We start from the raw sequence: 9534 nt of genomic DNA on the forward strand, positions 1-9534 counted from the left end.
TGTCAAGAATTGGGATGACAATGGAACAAGTTTTTTCAGGCATCTATCTTGCCCTACTTTTTGAGATAAAGGTAAAATGGTTTGAGATGGATTTGAAAAGTTTTTAAAAATTCAAGTTGGATTCGGGTATGACTTTATCCTAATCTGTCCTACTTCAATTATATATAATTTTAAATAAAATTTTATTTTAGTTGATTTTTTTTTTCATTTTTCAACTTTTTAATATAAATAAAATGTTACTTTTTATAAAAATAAATTATAAATATTTATAATATTTTTTATCTATAAATCATATTTATTTTTAATAAAATTTAAAAATTTTAAAAAGTTAAAAAATGATTTTTTTTTTAGCGCGATAAGGTGGGATGGATATAAGAATTTCTTATACCTGTCTTGTCCTGTTTTTATTTTATTTTTTACTTTTACTTTTTAAAGCAAGGATGAGGATAGAAGTTAATAAATGGGACAGGGTGGGATGAGAGTGACCTCATCCAAACCCACCCTATTATCATTCTTAATCAAGAAAATAACATAAGCAAGAGAAATATCAATCCCTGGTCAAGAAAATAATATAAATAAGAGAAATATCTCAAATTAAAAAGCATATCAAATGTAGCATATTCCTACCCCCTTTATTTTTTCATAAAAAGGACGAAGTGTTTAAAATTTTAAAGCAAAAAACATTTAAAAAACATTAGGTAACTAGATTCATCATGATTCTAATGATAAAGTCAATCATTCGCGTCACCATGCAAAGGACCAAGTCAATTATATTTTTTAGGAAATAATAAATTTTTTATATCATAATAAATATAGCATATGTAATACATAAATCATAATCTTAATCGCCTAAACTCACTACTTATTTTCCTATATAAGTAAGAGACTAGCAATTCAGTAGATCATGTCAAGACTTGGACAAAGTAAACACATTCAATTTCCATTCAATTCTACTGGATTTTTTTTTTTTTTTATAATACGACATAACACTATCAGAGTTCTATACATGCCTTCTAATCCCCATAATTTGCCTTGTTATCTCTTTTTGAAGATTGTGGGGACCATTATTTCTTTTGATTGAAAATTTCATGAGGCAAAGGCTTTGTGTATGCTACTCTAACATGACTGATATGACCCAAAGGGAATACATTGGGAAAACAACTATGCCAAAGTTAAATGGAATGAGGGAGGATGAAAGACTATTTTGCTACACATTCTAGTTTAAGGTTCATCATCAACATTCTATGTTGCAACTAGGGTATTGCAATATGTTTGTGACCAGGACGGGTTGAAGCATGACTCTGAAATGTTTTTCTAGAGGGATCAAATGTGCTTGGTTAAAGATGTGACTAAATGAGTCTAGGCCGGGCATATTTAGCTTATTGTGGATTAAATATGCTAGTCTATATGAGATTTGATATAACACTCACATGATTCATTAGGTAGTATGTACCAAAGATATAAGAGAGTTGATTATTGTTTTGCCCATAATGGACGAGTGAGACATGATAAAGTTTGAGTCAAAAAGTGTCCAAAATGGGCAGACTCCCATGACATTGATCTCTTCTTATTTTTCTCTCTCATTCCAATTTTCTCGAATCAATGTTTTGATTGACTACAAATGAGGGAAGAAAGTTCGGTTCTTATTTTACCAGGTCCTCTCTTTGGGTGTTGTAAAAGAGAGTGCCCCTCTTTTCTAAAAGCTTACAACACTGGAAAATCTATGTATTAGAGGTGGATGGTTACAAACATACAAATCGTTGATTCTCTCTTTACCATTGCATCGATATTAAATAAGGCTTTTTGGATTGTGGATATTATAAGTGTATGCTCTTGTAGAATTCACTACCATGCAATCCTTTTTCACTATATTATTAGAGGAATAAGATCGAGTTCTACCTAGATATAAGTCTTACACTATCTGAAAAAAAAAAAAGTCACCAGCCGAGTCCCCTTAGGACCACTGGAAGCTTACCCAATCGTTAACTTTAGGGCCCCGTGGAATTAGTTGAGGTGCGCGTAAGCTGGCCCGGACATCCACGGTTATAAAAAAAAAAAAAGTCTTACACTATTTATTAGTGTGTGTTACTATCTTTATCATTATTATTACTATCAATAACAAAAAAGTATTCTTAAATCACACTTTTTGGTTTTCTAGGATTTGTATGTGTACTCTTCATACCATAAAACATCAAATTTTCATATTATTTCTTCAACACAAGTAATCTAACCAATATGCAAAACCTTTAAATCAAGAGCCATAGAAATGAAAAAATTTTTGGTTGCTTTAGAACTTGAACGCTCACACTCTAGATATGCATGCATAATGGTGACAAAATAAGGTCTATTTCAGTTCAGAATGAGAGATATATCCATCCAATCATATGAATTCAAAAATACGTTTTGAATTTAATCCAATCAACCATTGCATTTGTGTATACTTTTTCTTGTTTTATCTAGAATATAGCTTAAGCAAGCATCGTGACAAAATACATAACCAACATAAAGAAGTATTCCCAAGTTGGAATGAGAGACATATACAAAAATATAATGACAAGATTAATTTGCTGAAAAAAGAAAAAGTTTTTCAAAGTAATATGATAGGTTAAAATTTTATACATATTTATACTATATATTTTGATATTAAGAGAAAACTAGAAAAAAGAAAAAAAAAGGTAATATAAACAAATAAATAATATGACCACAATCTAGTTTTAGATGACACTCATTGATGGTACAGTTTAATATTATAGTAGTATATAAATAATAGCCCAATCTAGAGAACTTTTTAACCGATTCTTATTCAACCTCATGTAATTACCAGAATGCCCCTTATGCACAAAAGTGAACCTAGAGTTAATTCAACCTTAATAGATTATGCCATCAAGGTATATAAGCTCAAGCAAAGACCACTAGGACTGGTAGGAGTACTAGCTCGCTCAAAATTCAATTATAAAGTTAATTTAATATCCCACTACAAAGAATAAACCGCACTCCAATGCCCTACGTAAATAACAATGAGACATAGTTTGAATTCACGACCTACTATCCTTTGTATGTAGACTCTCCACGAATTGATGTTAGTAATTTAACAAGGTAATGCTATCACCTATCAAGATTACTGTTTCAATTCTTGAGTTACAAATCCCACTTATTATATGATTAATTGACATATTCTAACTCCAAGGAGCATATGTCAAATTTCCACTAAAGGAAATGTTATGACTATAGTTTTCTAGATTGTATGTCATGGTACTTCTATTAAGAATACCTATTACCATTAACCACTATCAATAATAACCTAATCCATAAGGATATGTAACCACCTTATGGTCTCACCCATAGGTCAAAACTTCCTATTGACTTTGACATGTAGTATATAGCTTGGTAAATCATGACAATCGATAGCCTTATGTTATGATTCACCATAAGTTTTTTCTGATGTGTAATCATACATACTAGTGCACTCACCATGGGAAACTCATCTCAACAACCAAGAGAAATCATCCCTCCAAATAGAAGGTAGTGCACTACAATCTCTATTGGATTTCCTAAATCTATGAACTGACTATGGACAACTCATCATCTTGCAAGTTATGTATACAAGTAATGTACAATGCAAGTAATATGGGTTGAATGCTCAAATCAATGTCAATACACGTAAGGGATAGCCTAAGGACAACGAAGTTTAACTTTGTTACATCATGTCTTACTTTTAGGGGCTTAATCCTAACAATAGTAGTATATAAATGAATTTACATTATACTTAAGAACATTTAATAGATGATAATATATATGATATGAAGATGTGTTATAATGCTAAGATACAACTTATCATCCTAATTAATTATATTTATAAATTAATTTCCTTCTATTAATTAATTAAAAATAAAATACAACTTATTTGCATATTGCAAACTTATTACATCACTCACAATCATGTTGTATGTGCATTACACATGCATTGCATGTGTATACAAAGAAGTTGCATATGCATAAACGTGCATTTATTATACTCTGAATGAATGTCATTCTCAAAAAAGCTAAAAATAGGAAATAAATCTATTATAATTTTGTTGAATTTTATATTTCCTATTTAATTTTTTGGTTTGTTTTTGTCTTGTTCACTTTTTTTACATTAAATGATTTCAAGTATACCCTTAGAATTAAAAAATATAAAACTAATAAGCTAAGTACTACAACAACTAATACTATAAATATAGGGTTTGTTAGCTTTTTAACCTTCTATGGAAAATGTATTTAATCTATAGCAAGACTTTGTTTATGTCAATCAAAATAAGAAGCAACATAAATGAAATTTGTGCATATAAAAAAAATATAACAATACAAATAATTTATTGATAAAAGAATAAAAGTTTTAAAAATAACATGATAGGTTAAAATTTTATACATATTTTAATTTACGGAACAAAATTATTTTAAAAAATTAATATATTAAAAATATATTAGCAAGAAATATGAACAAACTATATAACCACAACTTAATTTTAAATTATATTATATTTTAATACAATTAGTATGTAAATAATATATATGATATGAAGATAAATTATAATGCTAAGATATAACCTATTCCCAAAATTAATTAAAAATAAATTAAAGTCGTTTGTTTTTTGCAAACTTACTACATCACCCAACTCCATGTTGCACATGCATTGTATATGTGTTGCATGTGTATACATATACGTAGCATGTATATTCACATGCTTGTACTACACTTTGGATAAATCTTACCCTTAGAAAACCTATAGTTAGGAAATAAATTTACTTGAACTCCATTAAGTTCTATATTTCCCACTTGAATTTTTGCTTCATTTTCTTCTTTGCTTTCTACATTAAATGATTTCAAGCATAACCTTAGGAGAAAATAACATAAAAATAATAGGTTAATTACTATAATAATTAATATAACAAAAATAGTATTTATTTGTTGTAATATCCGAGTATTTTAGGTTATGTGGAAATTGTGAGTTCGCAAATTCTTTTAGTAAAATGATGGTTGAAAAGTCAAAAAGGAAAAATCAAGAACAAGTGTCTAATTTGGATTGGAAATTCAAAAAACTTTTGTGGTCAAGTAAATGAGTTGAGAAATAAGAAATTTAATTTAATGAATTAATAATCCAATAGTTGGAAACACAAGTATATGTATATATAATAAAATTTTAATTTTTGAGAAATTAAAATATATTTGGGATGATGTATAGATTATATGGGGAAGTTGTAAACAATAATAATAAGGGTTCATTACACTTTACCCTCCTAACTTATAGCGTGTTTTACACATTGCCCCATTGAATTCAAAATCAAGCAATGTACATTTCATGGTTTATAATTGCATGCAATGTGCATTTTTTTTATAGAAAAAATATTATTTTTTTTAATCGAAAGACATATGCTCTCTGCGTGATCGATGACAAAAGTGTATTTTTGTTATTAGTGAGGGCAAAAAGGTCATTGTTATTTTAAAACCCAAATTGAAGTCGTCCTCTTTCGCGTTGGCTATTCCTTCTCTAACCCACAAGACCTTACTTTGCTGTGAATAGTAACGGTCGTACCATCTTCCTTGATGAGAGCAAGTTCTACATCGCCAAGTTCGAAGAGGAACACCCGAATATAGAGGTGTAAAATGTGCAATACACCACCAAGGTCAGCAAATTATTGGAACTGATTTGATCGGTGAAGGAGAAGCTTCAGAATGAGTGTAGACTTGTGCAGAACCTCCTCTTCTCCCATTGTAAACTCGACATCAACAACCTCCCCAATCATCTTTACGAAGTAGATTGGGATGTGATCCTCATGGATGACTCTCATGGGTGCAAGGATGTCGATAATATTTACTATTAGAGTTTTGGCGAGAAGCAAGAAGCGTGACGTTACCAACCCATGTGCTTGTACATGACATGAATAGGGATGTGAATAAGATTTGCAGTAATGAGTTTCTGTGTAAAGAGAACTTGGTCAAGACCAAGGATTTGTTGGGGCATTTTATGGTGGAAACCCTGAAACCTAATAGCTTTTGCTTTTGTAGAAACCCCATAAAATCATTGTTACCATCATCTTCATCATTATAAGCCGATGATTGAGTGAAATTCATTTTTTGTGATTATTTTTAATATTTACATATTTTCCTTTTATTTTTTAAAATATAATGATCAATTTCATAGATTTAAATTTACCAAATTTTGTATTCTCAAAAAGTTCCCAGTTTGTGCATTGCATTTTCCTCATAGTTCTGTAAAAAAAATAATGATAAAATTTTATATGCAATGGAAAAAAAAATGGCGACAAAAAAAGGTCCCGAGAGAGGGATAATTAAGAAATAAGTGAGATCCCTAGTATGAATGACACAAAAAGTTACCTTGGAAGACTCTAAGTGGGAAGTGTATTTAGGTATAGACATCTTTCAATGAAGGTCGAAGAATAACAGTGTATTATATGATTGAGTATTAAATTTCCATTTGCATTTTCTTTTAATTACCAAGATGTGTATATGTTATATATTTGAATTAAAATAAATTTTTGGTTAATGTTTGGATGTCTTTTGTTGATGTATTTAGCCCTTAACTATTACCTACTAACCCTCTTAGGTGTAGTGCACCTTACTAAGTAACATGAAAATGCTCATTCCTTTCTCTTTTAAATTTTTTAGATGCAAATATTGTTCTTGAGGACCCATAGGTGGATTAGGGAGAGTTTCAAAATGCCATAGGATATTCAAGAGTTGTTTAAAAATATTAGAGTTCACTTGTGTTAAACTTTTGAATATGTATGCATTTTTGTGAATTTGAATATATGTAATTTGATTATACTTTGGTTGGTTGTGAATGAATGGAAGGAACATTTGATTTCGAAATGGTTGTAGGGACTTTGATGATTATCTTAGGTTGAACATTAATAACATTTATGAGCTAGTGAAGGCTAGTGGTAAGAAAAATTCATTTAATTGAATTTTTATTTTAGTTAATTATATATATATATATTAGCTTGGATTAGGAGAAACTCTTAGGTTTGACTTAGCGTCATGAGTTAAGTTTTGGATTACTTGGAATTTAGGTCGTGATAGTGTGGTATTAAAGCAAAGGTTGCAATAATATCTTAAGGATAGTTTTTGCATGTATTGTTCTTTTTATGCTTTTATTTATGTATTTATTTATTTAATAAGTTGTTTATATGTTCATTTATTTATTTGTTTTGACTTATGTTTGATAACTTGTCTATAGTAGTGTTTGTTGGTGGTAGTAAGATATGGTATCATAATGATTATGACAAAATAAACGTCTTATTGTTATATTAAAATTGTCATAGATACCAAAATTGTAGATTATTTTATATGAATATATTTTGCTCACCTTGGAGTGTGATTAGATTAGGTCTTATTTGGTATTTGAAATGGTAGGAAGGATAAGAAGAGAGAGAATTGAGATGCATGAGGAAATTGATTTAGTTAGAGAGGAACTGAGAGAAGTAAGAAAAGAACTATGGGAAACTACTCAATTTCTAAGGCACCCAAACCTAGGAGGATTATGATCATTCTTAGAGGAGAACTTGCTTAACTAGGGTAGTTACGAGTCAAATGGGGGCTATGAAGAGATTCATGGTGATGCAACCCCATCATTTAGTAGGAAATCAAATGCAAAGGTGACAGAAAATTGGTTAAGGTGCATAAAAAGAATATTAGAGGGTTTGGATATCCCAAAAGAAAGAAAGGTCAATTTGGCAACATATGTGTTGGTAGATAAAGTAGACTTTTGGTAAGAGATGATGAAGAAAATATATGACATAGATGTGATGACTTAGGTGCAATTTGAGAGGATTTTTTTTTTTGGGATAAGTATTTTAGAGAAGTGGCTAACTATGCTAAGAGAATGAAGTTTGAGCATCTCAACTAGGGGTCCATGACAATGTTAGAGTACGAGTTTCATTTTTCTAAATTGTCTAGATTTTCTTTGTGCATGATTAGTGAGGAAGAACAGAAGACAAGAGGGTTCCAATAGGGATTGTGGCTTACAATAAAAAAATAGGGTGATAACTATAAGGGACTACTTTAAGTTAATCAAAAGAGCCTTATTGATTGAACAAAATATAAAAGATGCCAACCAAATTCGGGAGTAGCGAGAGATAGGAAAGGGAAGTAAAAAATAAGAGAAATCTCCCATAGGAGGCCTCAAAATCAACAACAAAGCCAACAAAGCCAACAATATAAGCATCTACCATTTTATGTTGGAAGTGAACAAGGTGTTCAAAGGATAGTAACTAGTAAAGCATATGTTATTTATGGGGCAAAATATCATTTGTGGTGGGTTTGGCCATTGAGGAGTGCATCTCATACCTAGTTTTGACTTCAAGTAGGCACTCAAGAAAGACCAACCTTACCCTTTTAGCCTCCCTAAGTCTAGTTACCTTATTACCAAGCACCCCAGTTGCCCCAGCAAAGCAGGGGACCATGACAATTATCATAAGTAGTTAAGCTAGATTATCTCAAGGGTTAAGTTCTAGAGGTAAAGGGAGATAAGCTTTGGCTAGATTTTTAGCACTAACCCTAGCAAAACTAGGGGACAACATCATTTTGGTGGAAGGTATGATTTTAGTCTATAGTACTTAGGTGCATGTTTTGTTTGATATGGGTGCAACACATTCTTTTATCTCTACATCTTGTGCATATGTATTGGGGTTTAAAACAAAAATGATAGAAAACTTGTTATACATTAAGTCTCCTATGGGCATGAATTCTAAAGTTTATAAAATATGTAAAGGGTGTGTTATCACCTTAGAAAATAAAGAGTTTCATGTTGATTTGAGGGTTCTAGACATTATTAGATATGATGTTATCAAGGATGAAAATATCGGTAATCACGGATATATCGGTACTTCGATTTTACGGATATATCGGATATATCGGCGGATATTCTGGGAAAAAATATCGGTAGGCTTAAAATTGTTAAAAATTCATGGAAATGCAAGAAAAACCTCATAATAATATAATTAGAAGTATAATAGACATTTTAAAGTTGTTTTATTCAAAAATTTGATATACATATGATATAATTTGTGATATTAGATGTAATTATATCATGTCGATCTATAAGAAATGTTAATTTCGTAATTGTTCTCATTATAAAGTCACATAAAATACTTCATTTCATTAAATAACAATAATTTGTACACATTACATTGCAATGTCCCTTTAGTACCAAAATGAGGATCGATGTGGTTCAATGAGATTGATAGATGAAGGAACCCCGGCTTGCTGTTGGAGACAATATTGGTACCAACTTAATGAGCCTCGATAATATTGGTTATAAATTCTAACATGCCATGCATATATCTCTTGAGTCCTGCCTATTGCCTCTACATGGATAGGATACTCAAAGTTCACCCATGTGTTAACGCCAAATCCTTCTTCCATCTGATATGGAATTTGGTATGGTATTTGTTTGGAAGGGGAATAACGCGATATACCATGCTCTTCATCTGTTGAACTTGAAGGTTGACCATAACTCATCACATGAGGAG

At 30.5% G+C, this 9534-nt stretch overlaps 1 pseudogene; it reads left to right on the forward strand.

The window, feature by feature from the left end:
• The first annotated feature begins 5331 nt into the window (after positions 1-5331).
• Positions 5332-6092, forward strand: LOC117928384 (annotated as a pseudogene).
• Positions 6093-9534: the final 3442 nt, after the last annotated feature.

This window comes from Vitis riparia, chromosome 13 (assembly GCF_004353265.1).
Source record: "Vitis riparia cultivar Riparia Gloire de Montpellier isolate 1030 chromosome 13, EGFV_Vit.rip_1.0, whole genome shotgun sequence".
NCBI lineage: Eukaryota > Viridiplantae > Streptophyta > Magnoliopsida > Vitales > Vitaceae > Vitis > Vitis riparia.